Genomic DNA, 21,353 nt, shown 5'->3' with positions numbered 1-21,353 from the left:
GGTGATGGACGGAGCATCTGAATCAATCAAACACTCACACCCAGTCAAAAGATCTGGGTTTAATCCATCACGTTCTTTAGCCCACTCTGCCACCCCAGTTCAGACATGGCTATATGCAAATCAGTCTGACCCTGTGCCTCATGGGAACAGTCCAGCCCGAACTGCCAAGCCATGTCTTCCCTGGACCGGAAACAAGCTTCCGAGGACCGGTTTCTGGCATTCCAGCCGTCTTCAGCCCGGTTTGCTTGAACCCAGTGGCAAAGTGAGCAAGGGACTCACGTCTGAGCATACCCTGCCACACTTATTGTGGCAAAAAGTGGTACAAAAGGGGGTGGTGATGGACGGAGCATCTGAATCAATCAGACACTCACACCCAGTCAAAAGATCTGGGTTTAATCCATCACCGTTCTTTAGCCCACTCTGCCACCCCAGTTCAGACATGGCTATATGCAAATCAGTCTGACCCTGTGCCTCATGGGAACAGTCCAGCCCGTACCACTTTTGGTGAACAGGGGTGTTTGCCTGAGCTCCCACGCCTCCACGGGGAGTTCCCAAATGTTTTTGCATACTTACTGTATGGGGGTGTTTTTTGGGGATATGTCTCCGCCTGTTTGGCGGGTTGGAGCGGATGGGGGGAGGGCGGGTTGGGTATGTTGTCGTTGTTTGGACTGGTCCTGACTATTGCTATGACTCCTGGATTTATACAGCTGGAGAACTACTCTTGAGGTGGGGAGGTGTTACAGGCTCTTTTGAGCTCCGAACCACTAGCTATGCATACCTATAGGAATCTCACGTGGAATGTGAGAGGCCTTAACCACATGGCTGCTAGGCGTTTTCCCGTCCTGCGCTGAAAAAATGAAAATCCCATTTATCAATGACGAGCTGGCCTTGTCATCCGCGCACGGCAGGTAAGCGCCATGACGAGCCCAGCTCGTCATTAGCTTCGAAGGGGTTAATGATTGTAGAAAGGCGCGACTGGTGCACGCTTATCTATCACAGCAAAATATCAATATCTGTTTTCTTCAGGAAACGCACTTGAACACGGTCCCCTCCCTTAGGCTCAAACACTCTAGATGGTCGCACATACATGCTGCAATTTACTCGAATTACGCCCAAGGGGTTGCCATCCTGATACGCAAAGGGATTGACTGGAGGGAACATGGGGTGTTCTCGGACCCTGAAGATCGGTATGTCATATTACATGGTACATTGGGTGGCAGGCAGGTTGTCCTAGCAGCGATATATGGCCCAAATGTCGACTCCCCATTGTTCTTCCACGAGCTGTGGGCAAAGATTACGTCTGCCAACTGTGATACTATCATCTGGGGTGGGGATTTCAATGCTATTTTAAATGATGAGCTAGCCAGGAAGGGTGCAGCTAAACCACTACAACCAAATGCTCGCGAGACTCTGTGTAATCTATTGGGGAAGGTGCTCTGTTAGACATCTGGCGCGTTCGACATCCTGAGCTGCTAGAGGGGACGTGCATATCGAATACACATGCTACCTGGTCTAGATTAGACTGCTGACTTGTTTCCCCCGTCGTTGCTACTTGGACGTCGGAGGTACGGCACTTGGCCCGTTCCCTATCGGATCATGCACCCACTCTATTGGTTATTTCTCTTCCTGACTCGCCCACCCGGGCCTTTAGCTGGAGACTTCCGCCACATGCCTTATTAGATGAAGTCTTCAAAGAAGAGATCCGCACTGACATAATCGAATACTTTGATAAGAATGTTGGCTCGGTATCCACGGAGGCAACCCTGTGGGACGCCTTCAAGGTAGTAATCCGTGGTCAATGCATAGCAAGGCAGGCTGGAGTTTTGAAAGCGATTAGGGGCACCCTGTCCCGTATCGAAAGCCAGATCAAGGACCTCGAAGGACAGTTTTATGCAGACTGCAACCCCCAAATTGCAGCGCAATTGAAAGACAAGCTGTTAGAATATTCAGAGGAAGCCCAACATGAAGTTAAATTCCTGGGGAAATTTGCCGAAGCACGGCGCTATGGAGAAGAGGATAGGCCAGGAAAAACTCTTGCGAATATGGTTCGCAAAGCGTCACCGGCACCCTTTATACATACGGTCAGGAAACCGGATGGCACCACAATATTAGGCCAGTCTGAGGTCCTCAATGAATTCAAAGAGTTCTATGCTGGGCTGTACCAAACCAAACAAGTGGGCGACCCTGATCATTTGCAAGCCTTTCTGGACACAATCGCATTGGTGTGGTTCCACAATGGTCATCGTAAATATATGGACTTCTCTGTCACAGTGGATGACAATAAACAGGTCATCAAGGGGCTCCCACTGAATAAAGCGCGGGCCGGACGGCCTCACCACTGCCTTCTAAAAGGCATATGCTAAGGAGCTGGCACCCAGACTCTACGAAGTATATGGCGAGGCACTTGAGGATGGCATGCTCCCACCCTCGATGAGAGAGCCCCTAATAATAACAGTATTGAAGCCTGACAAGTACGAGACAACAGAGTTGGATTCCTACCGCCCCCTATCTCTCATTAATGTTGATGTGAAAATATATGCGAAGCTGGTGGCCAATAGATTACAACCGCTGCTCCCCATGATGGCCTTGCCAGACCAATCGGGGTTTATACCTGGTCGGAGTACGTCCCACAATATTACAATCATTTTTGCAGTTCTGCATTATCTGCACCCTAGTGTGAAGGCCGCTGCAGTTTTTTTAGACGCTACAAAAGCTTTTGACACCCTCGAATGTTCATACTTATTCCCAGTTCTTACCAGAATGGGATTTAGTCCCATGTTCATTAATCAGATACGACTCCTATACACTGCACCGTCAGCGAGAGTGCGTATAAACGGTGCGACGTCGGAGCCCTTCCCCATCACTCGTGGAACCAGGCAAGGTTGCCCACTTTCACTCCTGTTATTCGCTATAGCTATGGAGCCATTGGCGGCCAGGATTCACCAGCAATATACTGCCAGAGGCATCGGATTCAGCACCCGCAGTTTACTAATCTCACTATATGCGGATGGCGTTACGCTATATGTCTCAAACCTGTCTGTAAACCTAGATCCACTCCTAAGGGAGTTCATCAAATTTGGTGGACTTTCGGGTGTTGCCATTAACTGGGCGAAATCAGTCATATTTCCTTTGACTGACTCGACCCCGAGGGTGACTACGGTGTTCCCACTCGGATGGGCACCTGAAGAGGTAAAAAACATGGGCATGTGGATATGTAGGAACATGCAAGACATCTAGAACATGAATTGTGGGAGAGCTGTTCACTGGCTTGGAGAAAAGGTAGAGATTTGGTCCCGACTGTCCCTGTCAGTAGCGGGGAGGATAGCATTGACTAAGATGGTGGTGCTTCCTAAATTTCTGTATCTCTTTGCAAACATTCCGATTCCCTTAACGCAACATTTTTTTAAATCCCGTCGTACCCTCTTACTGTCCCTGATTTGGGCTGGTGGCCAGGCCAGGGTGTCGTGGGTGCTTCTGATACTGCCACTGTGACAGGGAGGCTTAGGTGCCCCAGACATGCAGCTCTAAGTCTTCTGTGCTCAGGCCCAATACTTGCGTTTCTGGGTCCATCATACACCATACCAGCCACACATTGCTGTGGAAATGGACTATGTGGCTCCCCTGACACTAGACGTAGCTGTATACAAAAATGTAGCCCGCCCCAGATTAGATGTAGATACTGTGGACATGCTGCGTTGGGTTTGGAGGAGATGCAGCGCAGAGCCCACCTCCCACTACTGTATGCCCCTGCGGCCCTTTTGAGAGGATATCCAATGCTAGCATGCCTGGAAGAACTAGATGGGGTCCAATTACGAACTTTTGCGGATTTATTTCCTGAGGGAAGATTTCTCCCCCCGTTGGTAGAGACACCTGACAAAGTGCTAACATTTTGGGAAAAGTTAAAATACTACCCGATGAGGGTAACAGAAGGCTTTTGTCTAAACTCAGGAAACATTGTTCCTTTGTTAGTAAACCCCTCACTCACCACCTAGTGGTGACTTGCTTCATCATCGGGGCCCACCCAAGTGGCCTAGCGTCACTTGGGTGTGCTTCAACACCTGCGATTGCAGTGGAGCAGGTAGTGAAGTGTGGGGTGCGAAAAAAAGAGTGTGAATGTTAAAATTGTCCTGGTTAATGCTTTTATACAATGTTTAATAAAAAAGTAACTGGACAAAATTAAAAATATAGGTGAGATGGTAGTAGGGAAGTTACGACCTACTTATCTCTGTTTATGTGTTGGTCGACATGTTTCTACCAAATGGGGGAAATCCCCGGTATTCCTCAGGACCAAAACAAGGAAGTGGGTGGTATGTGCCCCCTAAAAGACACACCCAACCCTAATTCCTTGGTCATCCAGAAGAAAAATATACTCCTGGGTAAGCACACCTAGGGTTAAGGGTGCTAAAAAACAATGCTGGGGCTCTAGTCGAGCTGCATCAAGCAGGAGTAGGGCGCTACACCGGTTACAACATAATAGTTGCGTGTGGCGAAATCAGGCGGATCACCTACTTCTCCGTACTCGCTGCTTGGTAGCCTACTGCAATACCAGGTTGATGCGTGGAGTGGACAGAGCAAGCTCCTATTCCATCTCCCTGTTCCAAAAATCAATTTAATATATGGTCCCCAGATAGAGGACGTATCAGATATTAAACTGATAAGAACAGATACTACACTTGATCTTAGCCAAAAGGCCGAGAAGCGATTAGCGAGTACGGAGAAGTAGGTGATCCGCCTGATTTCGCCACACGCAACTATTATGTTGTAACCGGTGTAGCGCCCTACTCCTGCTTGATGCAGCTCGACTAGAGCCCCAGCATTGTTTTTTAGCACCCTTAACCCTAGGTGTGCTTACCCAGGAGTATATTTTTCTTCTGGATGACCAAGGAATTAGGGTTGGGTGTGTCTTTTAGGGGGCACATACCACCCACTTCCTTGTTTTGGTCCTGAGGAATACCGGGGATTTCCCCCATTTGGTAGAAACATGTCGACCAACACATAAACAGAGATAAGTAGGTCGTAACTTCCCTACTACCATCTCACCTATATTTTTAATTTTGTCCAGTTACTTTTTTATTAAACATTGTATAAAAGCATTAACCAGGACAATTTTAACATTCACACTCTTTTTTTCGCACCCCACACTTCACTACCTGCTCCACTGCAATCGCAGGTGTTGAAGCACACCCAAGTGACGCTAGGCCACTTGGGTGGGCCCCGATGATGAAGCAAGTCACCACTAGGTGGTGAGTGAGGGGTTTACTAACAAAGGAACAATGTTTCCTGAGTTTAGACAAAAGCCTTCTGTTACCCTCATCGGGTAGTACTCCTCCATTTGTTCTTCTGAACCTTGACCAGGGAATCAGGAGTATTCCCCGTCCGACGACTACGGACGCAACTCCTTACTCTCCTTCTTGTTTTCCAAAAGTTAAAATACCACAAACTGAAGAGGGCTTGCGCTTCACTGTCCCCGGTTTTCCCTGAGGCCCCTCCTACATTAAACGCACCACAAGACATACTAGCTCGGGCATCACCGTGTAAACTGGTCACGCGTTTATATACAGCAATGCAGGACCAGGCCCCTGTAATAAAGCCCAAATCATTACAGCTCTGGAATGTAGACTTAGACCCTCCACTCTCAGACAAGCTTTGGGAATTCTGTAGCAGACAGCTCCTTGAACTCTCACCCAATTACAATCTACGATTAGTGCATTTCAAGTATTTACATAGATACTATAGGACACCGACCGCTCTGCGTCGAATGTCACTACGTGACGACGCACAATGCTGGAGATGTGGTTTTAAGTCGGCTGACTTTGTTCACATGGCGTGGTCCTACACTCGGTTACAGAAGTTCTGGACGGAGACCTTTGAGGCCATAAATCAAATCCTGGGTAGAACAGATGTCCCCACCCCGCACCGTGGCTTGCTAGGTTTGGTAATAGATACTGAACCCTCTACTCCGAAATTACATGCATTACTGCTGTTATATGCTAAAAGACAAATTGCAGTGCGCTTGGGGAGAAAAGCAGCTCCTAGATTCGAGGCGTGGCTGTCGGACGTGACCTATGGACAAACACAGCTGGCCACATTTTGGGGGCTAATAACGGCTGCTTCCAGACCCAGGGACATATGGGAGCCCTTTCTGACATGGACCATATTGCGAGATGCCACACCTGATAACACTGACTCCCAGGTTGCAAATGTATGCTGAATACTTAAATTTGTACTGTTGCCTTAACCACTTTTATCCTCCAACTAGAGTGCTTGACCGTGTGCCGTTGTGTGCCTAACTACAAAAGTCATGTATCACATCTGTATTTTATTCATGTCCTCCTTAAGGCTGTATTGCATTGTATCTGAAAACTCTGGTTGTAGCTCAGACCAATCCATGTTCTTAAGTTATGCGGCTGTTCTGTCCGTACTCGTTTTGCAGAAATGTATAATCTGTAAGGTCGTCATATGCTTTATATTGCTGTATACACTGACTCAACTGTAAAATCTTAATAAAAACAATTACAAAAAATAAATAAAAAGAATAATACCAGTTGAGATATTATTTGCTAATTCTCTTTCTAAGGGTTATGACATTCTTCAACCTCAACAAGACAGGCTACCAGAACTTGTCAAGGGGGTGCGCACATGGCGAAGACATCATTATGCCAGCCTTCTCCAACCACATTCCAATTCATTTAAAATATACCTATGCCAGGAAATGGGCATTAGCCCAGGCTCCTGCATTATACAAAAATCATGTAGGATGGGATGAGGATTCTCCTCACCATAAAATCCAGTTAGAAAATCAACCAACTGCACAAAGGCAGTAACCAGTTAAGCAAGAAGCTAAAAAACAGATCAGGGAGATATTAGAACAACTTGAATACCAGGGGGTGATTGAAACATGCACCTCGTCCATGAACAATCCTTTGTTTCCTGTCTCCAAACCAGACAATACATATCATCTAGTTTTGGACTAGAGAAATCTAAATTCATGTTACAAAACTTTTGAATTGCAAAATGCACATAGTGCAGCATTAATGAATAACATTGTGCGTAAAAAATATAACACCACATTAGATATTTCTAATAGTTTCTTCTGTCAAAACATTGCACCAGAAAGTAGGTATTTGACCGCTTTCTGAATTATGGGGACACAGTGTCACTTCTGTTGTCTACCATAGGGATTCAAGAACAGTCCTGGGTTATTCTCAGCAAAGATAACATAGTCACTACAAACCTAATATGATGAAGCATTGTCATATGTCGATGACAACTATCTAACAGACAATGACTTGGATAGGCACTTGAACAGGGTAAATACAATTATATTGGTATTCGCCTCTGAAGGGTACAAATTCAATTTAAAATAAATCTAGAATTGCCCATTTAAACGTCCTCTTTCTAGGATATAAACTTTCAAGTGAAGGCAAAAGCCTGGCAGCAAACTTTCTAGAGAAAAGTGCGCTGCCCTGACCTCCAAAAATGCTGAAAAACTTCCAGTCAATTCTAGGTTTCCTAAATTTCAGAACATACATTCTAAATTACACAGAAAGCATTAAACCTCTCTACAAACTAATCAAACCTGATTTCAAAACAGTTAATTGGACACAAAAGCACACAGAAATTTTGCGTTCATTGCAAACAGACATGTTAGCAACTAAACATTTGCAAACACGCGTAAACTTATGCAACTTATTGATCCGAATAATTTCAGGACAATACGGATTCACGTACTTAACTTTTAACAAAGGTGAAAAAGTACCCAAAACTTACAAATCACACTTTTACACACAAGCTGAAATGAAATTCACTTAAACAGAAAAAATTCTAACAGCGGTTCAAACTGCAGTAGCAAAAGAGCGAGCCCTCGCACAGGGGAAACGTATTATGGTCGTAACTCCTGTACCTGCCTTAGAGGCAGTGACAAAAGTGAGCATTCCGTATCCAAAAGCTTTAAATCCGAGATGGATACAATGGGTTAATTATCTTGCTACAACAGACGTTGAATACGTTTTTGACCCATATTTGAAGACACAAGTATTTCTACAATACGAACAAGAATGTCCTCTGCCTACTAAAATTCTACCTCTAGAGCAGTATGAATGTTTAATTTATACTGACGGAGCAGCTCAACCTGCTTCGGAGGGTAAACAAGCCTATAACGCGGTGTGCGCGATCATTTAAGGTTGCTGGCGCGATGGCAAATTCGGACCAATGGTCACTAAAACCCAATCTCTAGGAGATTGTACAGCTCAGCGAGCTGAACTACAAGCATTCAAGATGGCACTTGAAAATATAGATCGCAAATTCCCCACACTCATAGTGTGTGATTCGTATTCAATCTTACAATGAATACTTGCAAAAATGGCTTCAAAACAGTTTCGACGATGCAAAAGGTGGCACAATCAACCATAAAATGCTTTGGGAATAAGCAGTTCAGTTACAACAAGGACAACAAAACACTCATGTGGTACATACGCTGAGTCATCAACGTGATGCGTTCACGTTGCAGGGAATTCATTGGCTGATGAAGCCCCAAAGGCAGCTGCGCAAACGGCTTCCGTAGCTGCAATATCTCGTTCAAAAATGAAAATAGACGGCAAAATAATGCTAGCTGTCAATGCCACAAGCAAAGGCAGCTGTGCAGCGTTACCTAATACGTTTCCAATCAAATACTCATATATAATTGATTCAAACTCCGTTCCTTTTGCTCGTTCCCTGCAGTGGGGGATAGGGTAATTCCAAACAGGAGACGTAGATTAGCTTTGATAGAGAGGCACATTTAGGAGAGGGTCTGATACCTCAGGGGATCTCTAAGACTATACTAGAATTAAAAGAGATGTACTGGTGGCCAGGAATGAATGCACGCATTCACACATTTGTAATGAACTGCAATGACTGCAATAGAGATCACAGCAAAGAACGCCACCAGATTCCTGACTATAGCATAGCCAGCCCAGTACAGATACCTTTGTTAGACAGCATTACACTTTGTACACACAGATGTCCCTGTGGACAAATGCAGTCCCACAATATTAAGACAAGGATCATTTGAATGTGGCCTCAGCGCTCGGCTGACGCTCGAACTGTTATAAAAGAGTCTTTATCAGCACATACACAGTCGGCACGCTACATTATGACCAGGGTCCTGAGTTTAGCTATCAAGCTTACAAGGAGGCCATGGCCAAATTGGGCATTGTATTGCAGTTCTCTAGTCCATTCCATCCTGAGGGAAATTCAGTAGTGGAGAGAAAAAAATGGGACATAAAGCAATCTATAACAGCTAGGGTATTAGGCTCGGGTGACGAGTGGGTCAAACATCTAATAAGTGTCCAATGTAGTCCTAACAATTTGCCAATAGGTTCTCTGGGGGGTATCACTCCATATGAAGTCATTTTAGTGACCAGAATGTTAGTATTGGACCTCAATTGTCAGACTTCGGTGGTAGACCAAAAACCCTTTGATATCAAAGACCGTTTGGCTGTTTTACAGGACTTAAATGATATAAGAACGAAACAAAGTAACGTGTTCCTTAAACCAACCACCACTGAAGAAAACCGACCGTCCCAGCGAGGCTTATCTGGATTGCTAAGCTTGGGGATCTAGTCAGAGAGAAGATCGCGGACAAGAAGGAATTTGGCCTTCTAACAGACAACGAGTACCTGTCCTAGCAATCCACGGATCAAGAACAGTATTACTGCCACCCCTTGCTGGTAAAAAGAACAGGTTTGTGTCCATCAACCTCGTCAAACCACATCATGCGGCCGATCATAAGCAGTAGGCAAAGTGGACTCCGTCAATCTAGCAGACGCCCTGCTCAAGCTACTATCCAAGAGGTTCAAACTGAGAGACTCATCACCTTTGAAGAATCCACAGTGTGAAATGAAGGACTAAGCAACAGAACTATGGAACTTGTACCTCTTGGGACCTAAATAACAGTTTGTCAAGAAACACCTGTCTACAACGAAGTAGCATTAGTCTACATAAACGTAACAAGTGATCCTGTGGTTACAGCGATTTCAACAAATCCTGATGCAACCCCTACAATTGACAGAACTGGCTCTGGCTACTTCAGTAACTTTGATACATTTTCTGAGGATCCAAGTGTACCTGAAATGACGCCAGCTAAAAGACCTTTCAAAGAACAAGCAACAGACCTTTTTCATCACCTGGAAAAGACTTATCTGGTTGCACCATGGATTTAACTGGATTGTGTTGGGTGTGCTTTTTCTTCTACTTTGGTTGACTCTGGTGATGACTTTGGGAATGCTGATAAATGGAAGATATGTAAAAAGGGACACAACAAGTAAGAACATCAACTTACTCCTTAAACCACATAACTCATCTCATTGTGAACAAAGAGGCTTGTCATCAGTGAACAGCACAGCCGTTCCTATACCGGGGGGTATAGCTTGGGACAGAACTGACTATGACATTTTTGGCCCCGCGGAGCTGTTGAAGATTCCACACCTGTTCAATATTTCCTTGAATGACTTTGTTTCATCTAGTACATTTTCTGCTGATTGAGACTTCAAGACTGTTAATAATATGATGTCAGACTTCGAAAAGTCTGCTGTTTTTACAAATCATGAATACTTAGTAGGTTCATAAAATTATGAACAAATGTATTGTTATAATCATTATGTCATCATTTCTTGCACAAATCTGCAAATCCTAGAAATGTATGTATGTATAATCAATGGGGACATTGTCCTACACCACCAAAGGGTAGATCAAAAACTTTTGCCAATAAGTTTCCATACTTTTCAGGTTTTAATGGATCCAATCCAGAATCATTTTACTTTAAACACATTAACAAGACAGGATTGAAAAGTATGTTGACCAATACAAAACAAATTTATTTTGCAACCTTTAATGCTCAACTTTCTAAACTAGGTTTCGACTTCTGGAAAGACACAATTGACACAAAAACTGTCTGGGGCACAAAAGATTGGCTGGTACAGGGGATAGAAGCTATGTTTAGAGCCTTTCTCATCCCTGAGCAAATTATGTTTTTGAATGACACTGTCCAACAGACGTCTTGTCTTGGGTTAGCCAAGAAGAAAGGACCTGAACAATCCGTCCATACCTACACCTACACCTGCTTCTGATAACACTGCAGAGGGGGAGGTCGACATACATACTATTGTGCATCACAACAGAACAGAACCATATTGGAAAACATGCTTAATCTGGCCCACAGACACAAACATCTGTCAAGATAGATTCCTAAATAAGACACAGGGTTTCACATTCACTAGGCCAGATCCAAGATATGTTCAAAGACAGCATCCAGGAATAGTAACAACATACAGTGTAGGGAAAATGTGCCTTGATTGGCTACATAGATCTACACTTAAGGATGTTAAACAACACTTATCTTTACTTAAAGATGGTGCTGATCTTAGGGAATTCTTGCTAGGACCAAGAACACTGCGTCATAAAAGTTTTATATATGCCGATATCTATGCTGCTTATTATGAAGCTTGGAAGATTACGCAAGTAGAGACTGCAGAAGAATATGAAAAATTGATCATATTAATTTAGAGAAAACTCTCTCTGTGGTTGACAATGGGTTAACCACTCAGTCGTCCAGGATATATTCTTTGGACAGCAAAGTGTATTCTACCATAGACATCATGGAACAGGACTTGGTCATGTTGCAACATGGTCAGTCGCAATTACGTTCTATCATGCTATTAGGCTGGACGTTACAAAACCTACGTTCAGGCTATGTGCCTTGGCGTTTAATCAATACTACGTCACTGTTTTCAGAATTCAATCTCACTGATAAACATATCAAATTGGCACAAAGGGGAGCAGACTATACAGTGCTGAGCATTGAAAAACTGGAAAGATTGCCATTGACAGTCGCTGAAAAGCCAGCCACTGAATGGATTATGCGTGGAACAATCACTCTGCCTGCTACAATTTTCCATTTTCAGTAATTCCTAACATATATACCAGCAGGCACATATGAAAGGTTGGGTAAAGAATACATCAAAACATCCTGGGAATTACTATACACACACTGATGTTGGAGTGGGGGAGAGTAGTGTTTCTTAGTGATAGAAATTGTGAAAACGCACTATGCAGTTCTCTCCTTTGTCAGGGTAGTAATTTACAGGGGGCCTGCGATAGTTCCTCTACCAACTTATCCTGCCACCTGCAAGGTACACCAGCTGTGGTGATTGGTCCAATTTTTGTACAACTTTGCAATGGAAGTTACCTCATGTTGAACAATCACAGCTACTGTGGCATTTTGCCAGGTTTACCTTAACTAGTAACTGTGTCAGCCAGGGTCACTTGCTGTATGCAAGTATTGTTTCCAAAGACCAAGTCAGACAGGGAGTCGCCTTTATGGCCTTCACTAAACATCTCTTCTATACGAATTGATACTTTAAGCAGAATGAAAGCCATTCTTTTGCAAAAAGCTGTGCCACTGATATCGGCCAAAGAGACCTATGATCTGCAAGTTGCAAGGACTTCTGCCCCCTTTACTACAAACTGCCCTGTACATTTCTCAGAAATGTTAAGTCGTATCTTAAACATGTCTGATACGAGCAGTTTTGTACATTTATTTAAGAGCGTATTTTCTGGACTGTTAGCACCTTTTGAAGCAGTCCTAGGAATATTTCCAAACTTCTTGCACTCAGTGTTTGGCGGACTGCCTCTCAATTTGGGCCTCGCTGCAGGGATACTATTTTTGCTCCTACTGCTACGATATGGCAAGCCAATTCACCAGCGACAACCAGTTCTCCATGGAGACAACTCTACTGGCGATGAAGTGTAGTGAGCGCATCGTCCAAATTTTGGGGCTACCTTGTCTGAGAGAATCGAATACCACATGGTTTCCATCATTCAGACCAATTTGGCAAGATTGCATCTTACCTGTTCTACGCTGCCTGCTATGCAGAGAAGAATGCGTGTTAGACTTATGTCTCACACTCCCATCTGTTATGCCAACGGATGTTGATACTTTGCTTGAACCAGTAACCGTCCATGCACTGTGTTGCACCCAGCAGCTACCAATTCTGATGACAGCATTCATTGAGATCTCACAGATGCAAAATACTGACGGTGAGGTACGAGAGGAAACAGGCACAGAGGTATCATCCACTACAAACATTGCTAATGCAACCAATGCTGACGGCAATGCTTCACATCTATGTGCGGTTCATCTTCTAAACAAGGTAATCCAACTTTCACCTACAATTGTAGAATTTTTTTTTACAGACTTAGAAGATTTGATGTTTTCTCCAAACAATTACACTGACTTTTTATTTGGCACACAGTATTCTGAGAGACTTTGATTTCAACCTTCATTTTTCAAAACAAAGTTCTAACTTTGGGACTCTTTTTCCTATGATTAAATTTTTTTTCTCCAAATTTGTATTTTTACTCTTTTTGGCACAAAGTAATCTGCTTAAAGTTGAACTATTCATAGAGAACAAGAATTCTTTGAAAAACTTCCAGAGACAATATTTGAACTTGCCCACATACACAAACATTTTTATTTATTCTTACATGTAATGGTTTTGGCCCTTTTCTATTCTGTCTTAACGAGCCATTTCATAAATATATATTTCGTGATTCATTCGGACAGAATTCACAAATGTCAATTATATGCTTAGAATGAACCATTGCTCTTGATACGCACAGCACCAATGCGCTTTTGTGTACAACCAGTACCACTGCATTTTTATGTGTTTTGGGTGGGTTTTAACATATCATGTTTAGATATGTTTAACATGTTTAGAACTTAGTAATGTTGTACATAAGAAAAGTGGAGTGGGTGTTGTATGGCATTTTAGATTCCGAATTAATTTTTTTGCAAATTCATGGCCTTATATATGTACAATCCACGTTGAACTTATATAGGCATAGAAATAAAGCCCTTATTTAGGCATAGCCCATGCTGCCCAGATACAGGCATGGCTACTTCCATCCGTTCATCAACGTCACAACGATTTCTAGGAAAACCAGACTCTTAAGCAGAAGGGACTTCCCGTAGCCTGGATATTAATTTCTCCAAGAAACTCATTATTATGCATGAACAACTATTCCTTAGGGGTTCATCTATGACGTTCATATGCCCGACTTCACGTCAAAGCTGGCATTCCTAAACACCTTCAAGGTATGTATATACCATAACTTGCTATAGCAAAGCACGGTGGTTCTGTGCAGTTCGATGACCGACTTGCCTGATGCATCTCGCTACAGCAAGTGCCGAAGGTAGCGACTCTTCAAGCTGACGCACTGATCAGGAAGCTGCCCTCCTCTGCCAAGAATCCAGCTCCAGTGTTTCCGACTCCCCATGCGGGTTGTTGGGAAATTGAGTCCCGAGACAGAGATACCAACCTCTTTCATTCTAAGGTATGGAGCTGATTAGAACCTAGAGAAACCTTTGGCAATTATTGGTGAAAGTAAAACTTATGCTAAACAATACTTACTTCTTCCCTCGTACTAGACCTAGGTTAGGTACATTGAGGTAGGTGTATTTTAGAAGCAGTTGAGTAGTTTAGCCTGTGTTATTTATGTATGTATTTTTATATGGCTTAGAAACCATACAATACTATCACTGTATTATTTAATAATACTATTCTCGCTGTACGCATTATACTTTGCATTCTGCCTAACGAGTGTAGCAGTTAACATCTCTTGCATAAGAAAGAAGACTGTTCAATAAACCCTTTTATAGAAACGCCCGTCTCTCTATTCCTGTGCAACCTCTGTAGAAACGAAGCATGCACGATTGACTAAGTAAAATAGTTATCCAGTCCTAGGGAAGCAAAGTTTTCATGTTTATACGGTTGTCGGAAAGTAATCCCTTCTTGTGTGTTCGAGAACATTTCTAGTGACCTCTGAGCTAGCTGGCACTCACAATTAAGTTTAGTATATTCGATAGAGACCTACCAACCTAAGTCCTATGTCATATCTGTAGAATATATGATTCAAATGCTCAGGGCCTATTGGGAATATAAGAACTACACTACAATACTACTCGTATAACTGGAGGATTCTACTAGTATAGATGACACGTACTTATCATCACATCAGATGTAGAGTAATGTCTATATGAAACATTGGAATCCAAAGAGATAACGGAATGTCTTCAAGGTGCTTACCAAAGCTTGTCTGTGGGAAATCTTAAATGGTGGATCAGAAGCACTTGCCTCCAATGCACACATTCATAAGTAAGTAAAAAGGAGGGCCACAAATACTGGGAGAGAAGGAACGCAAAAGCAAACAATACTATCTGTAAAACCCATTTGAGGGCAAGCAAAAAAAGTATTCTCTGAAGTAACATAACATCAACCCCATCCCCAGGAATGTAAGAGCATGTTAATATGCTACCAACATCAAATGAACCAATAATGATTATAGTATTTTAGCAATGCCATTAACATACCACAAGAGAAATGTAATTATGAATGATTAGAGTGACCACTGTCCTTGACATCCAACCAAATTGACTCATATCATTTTACCTACAGTCCAAAATCTAAAGGCTTTTACCTTCTCTTCCTATCGGTTCTAAAAACCAAGTCAGTAGGTAAAGTAAAGTCAACAAGTAGGTTCTAGATCACACGAGGATCATGACTGGTACACTAAAGCACTCTTTCAAGGTCAAAACACATTGACAATACAACAGGCAAAGAAATACTGTACAAAATATAGAAGCAGTATTTGCCTGATCAACCAAGTAAAAAGAAGAAGAGCAATTACTTTGGCTAACTACTCGCCTTCTCCAGGTGCAGTAAAAGGAAGGCTGGCTGTATTGGAGAGGGTCTTCTCTGCTAAAGGAAATCTACAGCAATGCCCCTGATAGTAAAACCTAGAACTGTTTTAAGAGTTCCTTGGTTTTCATTATATTTTCTTTATATTTATATCTATCATGATATCTCACCAAACAGAGAAGTTGGTGGTCTTACAAACACTGTAGTATGTTGTCCATATGAAAATTAGTTCTTGTTTTTTTATCAATCTATGTGTATATATAGAAAATATTATATTGTTGGTGTGTATAATGACTAGAAAAACAAATATTATTTTAAAGAAGCTATGTACTATTTTTGGAGTCAAAATATTGTATCAATTACAGTGTGCATATCTAATTATTAGCAGTCTATGACAGAATTCCTGTATGAATGAAACAGAATAATACATAACCTGGTGGGGGAAGTTGGGGTTGGATTTGTTGGCTAAGCTTGTCCTCTACAGCTAAAATGTAGGCTGCACCCTTTGTTGTTAAGTATAGCAATCATATGGCTATTCTGGATTTCTGATATTTTGACTGTTGAGGGTCTTGATTGGAATGTATAGTGCTATGATTTATTGTTAGAGGTAAATAGGAGGAAGCCCGTCTTACTGATGTTGTTTGTGTTTTGGAGAATCTAGGGGCTTATTTATGAGCCCCTACCCTCACTTTCTGTGATGCTCTGGTGGCACAGATTACTAAATCAAGGGGGTTATTAAAGATCTAACATCCACCTCCAAGAGTCATATCTTGTGATGCTCTGTTGGTGCAGATTACAAAATCACAACTAGGAGGTGAAAAAAAGCCACAATGCGTGGCTTTGGATGGCCTCATAGATAGGGAGTAAGGCAAGGCTGAGCAAATCATGACACTGCCTTACTCTGCACTCAGAGGCATTCCGTGGGCATTGAAGTGGGTTTTCCTATGCAACACCCTTGGATTTTGATGCTTCCCCATATTTACAACATCATGTAAAACTAGGGAAGTATCAAATCCTTACGCCTCCTGGGGTGAGGCGCGACAAGGAGAAAGTTCTTTATTTCTCCTCGTTATATTCTCTTTCTATATGTGCTGCATACTGCAGCAAACATAGAAAGAGGAAAATGCCTCTTAGGATTGTTGCTGTGCAGGAAGGTCCTGTTCCTGGAAAACAACAATCCTGCTGATAATACAAGCACTCTTGCAGCATGTTGCAAGGATGCCTGCGTAGGCGCACGGTAGCCGAAACAGTGCCAGTGCAAGGAGAAAGGGCAGGAATGTGCTGAATTGCATACATTCAGTGCATTCCTGTGCTTTCACTTTGGCATAGGGAAGCGCTTTCACTTTAGCATAGGGCAGCGCTTCTAGATGACTTGCTGCACTGCCCTATGCCAAAGCCCTGTAAATTAGCACCCTAGAATTTTATGTGTTTGATCTCAAAATATCATTCTTCTAGCATTTTTAGAGACTGACGTAAAGTTATCAGGACCTGCACTTACTAAGGGGTCTGTTAGGATGGCGGTCGGAGAACCATTCCGACCGCCATGCTAGCGGAAATCAACCGTCCGCTGGTACCGCAGCAAAACCAGCGGTCCCATTAGGATCAACTGCCCTAAAATTCCGACCACTGTGTAACGATGCCACGAAAGATCGCCAGTAGCGGCCGAGGAGGTGAAAATCCAACCGCGGCGGTCAGCTTTGCGACAGTAACACACAATACCACCACGAGGTGTGCCGAGTGACCGCCCCTAAAATTAGGATTCCATTGAGGTGAGAGCAGGACGATCTGCTGTTTCCGAATGCCATGAACGCTAATAGTGATGAATGGGAGAGGCTGCCACCACGCAAGCTCTGTGAAAAATATGGCAGCCGACAAACAAAAACACCCAACAAGGCCACCAAGTGTACACATCAAACTAGATCTGCCCCCGAAAACACCTAAAACACCCCAATGACACTGCCCCATGGCAACGTAAAAAATACAAATCCCAGGACAACCCACACAACGCACCTGACAAATACTCCATTTTGACACACCACATAGCTGAGTATAAAGCAGCCCCTTCCCTGAACAGAGTCCTTTGCTTTACTCCAGCACTGAAGAAAACAAAAGCTGCAGCACATTGGATAGACAAAACACCACACATCTCACCAGCACAACAACACACACACACACACATCACCCCCACCACCCTCACAACTGCACTTCCAACCACTTGCACATCACACACCATGGCACAAAAGAAAAGGCCGAAATTCACTAACAGTGAGTTGTCAGCCATGGTAGATGAGATAATAAGAGTAGAACCACAATTGTTTGGTACCCCAGTCCAAAAGACACCATTAGCCACAAAAGCACAAATGTGGGAAAGGATAGTCAACAAGGTCAAAGCAGTAGAGACAATCCTGTGCAGTGAGAAGGAGATCGTGGGGCGCTGGCATGACTTCAAGAACAAGCTGAAAGAGAGTAAGAAGAACCGTCAGCTGGCTCAGATGACTGGTGATGGCCCTTCCATTCCATAAAAAACATTCACTGCATGGGAGGAGAAGGTGCTTGCCATACTGCATCCAACGAGTCTCACATGAATACATGGGGGAGTGCAGGCTGGTAAGTACTAACAAATATATACTATTACACTGCCATGTCCTGTCTTGAAAAACACACAAAGCTACAACCCGTAGGCCAAATCTCATTCATCTGCACCACTAAACCTAACACAGGTCTCACAGATGTAGCATCCACCCCATCTGATTCCCCCCAAAGTTAGCCAGCTACATTCCCAGGGTTGTATGTGTACCGGCAGCCAGCACTACAACTCACACCAGGCCCCCTTGTCCCAAAGCTCAGCAAGATGAAGCATTCCCCCACCCAGAAGCAAATGGCAGCCATTGTAGTACACCAACCAAACGTACAGGTAGGTAGCCATCTTCCCAGGGAGGGCTATTTGGGGGTGGGAGGCCTGCACTACAATTCCCACCAGGCACCCTTGGCTGTTCATTTATTTCTATTTATTTATTTTAACAATTTATTAAGCGCAACATATACCCATAGGCGTCTTGGCGCTAAAAAGATTCCCTAAGTATCTTTGGCGGCTCATAGTGATGTTAGGTACATTATTGATCAAAGAGCCCAGTCTTTAGCTCCTTACGGAACTGAAGGAGTGAAGAGGACATCTTAATGTATTGTGGCAAAGTATTCCATAATTTGGAAGCCGCCACTATAAAGCGGCGGTCTCCCCATGAGACTGTTTTAGCTCGAGGGACCACTAGTTGGTTCAGGCTGGCCGATCGAAGCTGTCTACCTGGTTTATAAGGTATCAGCTGATGTTTGAAAAAGGCTGGGCCTTGATCATGAAGTGCGTTGTAAATTATGCAGAGAGATTTAACTTTGACCCGATTTCTGATCGTTAGCCAATGGTATCTCCTGATGATATCAGATATCGGGAAGAACCTAGGTGTTTTAGAGAGCAGGCGAGCAGCTGCATTCTGTACAGCTTGAAGCTTATTCGTTGTTCTAGCTTGGGCATTTAAAAACAGACCGTTACAATAATCAAGTGATGATAGCACTAAGGAGCTTATCAGTGTTTTCGCGCGGTTGCAGGCAAATACGGAATGATTTTTCTAATCATCCTTAGTTTGTAGTGGGCTGTTGCCGCTGTCTTGTTGGCGTGTGCCACAAAGTTTAAGCCCACATCAAAAATTACTCCCAGGTTCCTTGCTTCGGGAACAGGGCACGGGGGTCTCCCATGGCGGAAGGCCACCAGGTTGTTGGCCACTCTGGTCGGAGGGGTCCAAAAATAAGGACCTCCGTCTTATCGGAGTTAAGCTTAAGGTAATTAGATGCCATCCACTCCCTGATTGCAACCATTCCATACTCATCAGTGTCCAGGAGCTGGGGTATCTCCTTGCGCAAGGCCAGGTTGTGGAGCATGCAGCATGCAACTACAATCTGACACACCTTTTTGGGCGAGTCCATCAGTGCACCTCCGTTCTTGTCCAGGCAGCGAAATCGTAAGTTCAGGAGACCTAAAGTACGCTCCACCACACAACATGTCCTCCCATGGGCATAATTGTAGTGGACTTCACTTGGGGTCCTGGGATTCTGCAGTATGAAACCAAGGCGGTTGGGATATGCAGAGTCACCTAGGTGTGAGATAAACAGACCAACTTTGTAGTATGACCATGGCAGAGGACAGCATGTCACACAACAGCACACTACTTGACTCAACATACTCACCTACAATCCATGCCCCCTCCAGAAGCAGATTAGCCATCAGCTGTAGCACAATGCTGTTATGCACGATGTACGAGTCATGGGCCGAGCCAGGAAACTTGGCACAGATTTGGGAGATGATCATATCTGCCTGGCACAGCACTTGCACATTGGTGGAGTGAAAATGTTTCCTGTTCCTGTAGATGTGCTCACGTGTCTATGGTGAAACCAGGCCAATATGTGTGCAGTCAATGGCATCAACAACATTAGGGATGTGCCCTAGGGCATACAAATCAACCTTCACAGCTGCCAATTCATGCCTCTGGGGGAAATGGTTGTATCTGTCCTTGTAGTTAATCATAGCGGACAGAACATCACGTAGCACCAAGCTGAACATAGGCTGCGACATCCCACCTGAGTTGAACACCGTGTACTGGAATGAACCAGTAGTAGAGAAATGCAGGGCCACCATCACCTTACACGTGGGTGTCAAAGCTGTTGATGTGTTCTGCAAGGCCACAGGTGGGGCTCCAACTTAGCACATAGGTCTTGTAGGATGGGTCGATACAGACAGAATTTCCATATGATGTCCTCATCCTCCATGTCCGCCAGCACTGTGAAAGGATGATGCACATTTAGACACCTCCTAGGTGAGAAGAAAGGGGACACATGTCATTGCAATCCACCATATGATGTGTCCAACATCTTATGTTTTGACTGACACAACGCCAACAATGACTGGCAGCAAACCTCAGCTTACAGCACAACTTACATGTAGGGACACCAACAGCTACACTAGTATTACACTTGTACACTGTTCACACTGGGAGTTCCTCCAAAACAACATCTGACTATGTAAATGCCCAAAGGTATATTGCCACATCTTGTATAACTAGCACTGGCAGCAGTTCATACAGCATATGTGTGAAAGACTAATGACTCCTACCCAGCTGCTGTTCCTGCCACACCTTATTGCATAAGGGCACACTTGAACAACACAATGATCACAGTCTGTGCATTAAGATCAAGTATGTGCAGGAGCCAAGCAAAGTAGACAATGAAATATGCACATTGTGTAGTCATACATTCATCACTGTAAATGTAAATGTAAATGTACATGTATTTATATAGCGCAAATCGCCCACATCGCAGGCATCTATGCGCTTGCTTAGGGAGCCCGTCCTGGTATTCCCCTGTGAGATAACCCCGGCAGGGTATCCACAAGGTGAAAGCCAGGCATCCCGCCGCGAGGGGCCGTTGTGGAGATTAAGCAAGCTATTGCCCAGAGTCGCAGAGTGTGAACCCGTGAGTCGAGTAGGCACCGGAGCGAGAATTATCGAGTCCGTGGAATTATTGAGCCCAACCCCCGTCGGGGCGGGGAATTGAACCCTGGTCCAGGGCCGA

General features: G+C 43.9%; 1 non-coding gene across 1 annotated transcript; it reads right to left on the bottom strand.

Moving 5' to 3' along the window:
- Positions 1 to 4,510: 4,510 nt before the first annotated feature.
- Positions 4,511 to 4,703, bottom strand: LOC147664992 (U2 spliceosomal RNA). The gene has a single exon (XR_015305073.1). It is a non-coding gene; the product is annotated as a U2 spliceosomal RNA (small nuclear RNA).
- Between the last annotated feature and the right edge of the window lie 16,650 nt (positions 4,704 to 21,353).

This window comes from Lissotriton vulgaris, unplaced genomic scaffold, assembly GCF_964263255.1.
Source record: "Lissotriton vulgaris unplaced genomic scaffold, aLisVul1.2 SCAFFOLD_1017, whole genome shotgun sequence".
Classification (NCBI taxonomy): Eukaryota; Metazoa; Chordata; class Amphibia; order Caudata; family Salamandridae; genus Lissotriton; species Lissotriton vulgaris.
Note: the sequence above shows the minus strand (reverse complement) of the source record. Positions and strands in the feature narration are given on the sequence as shown.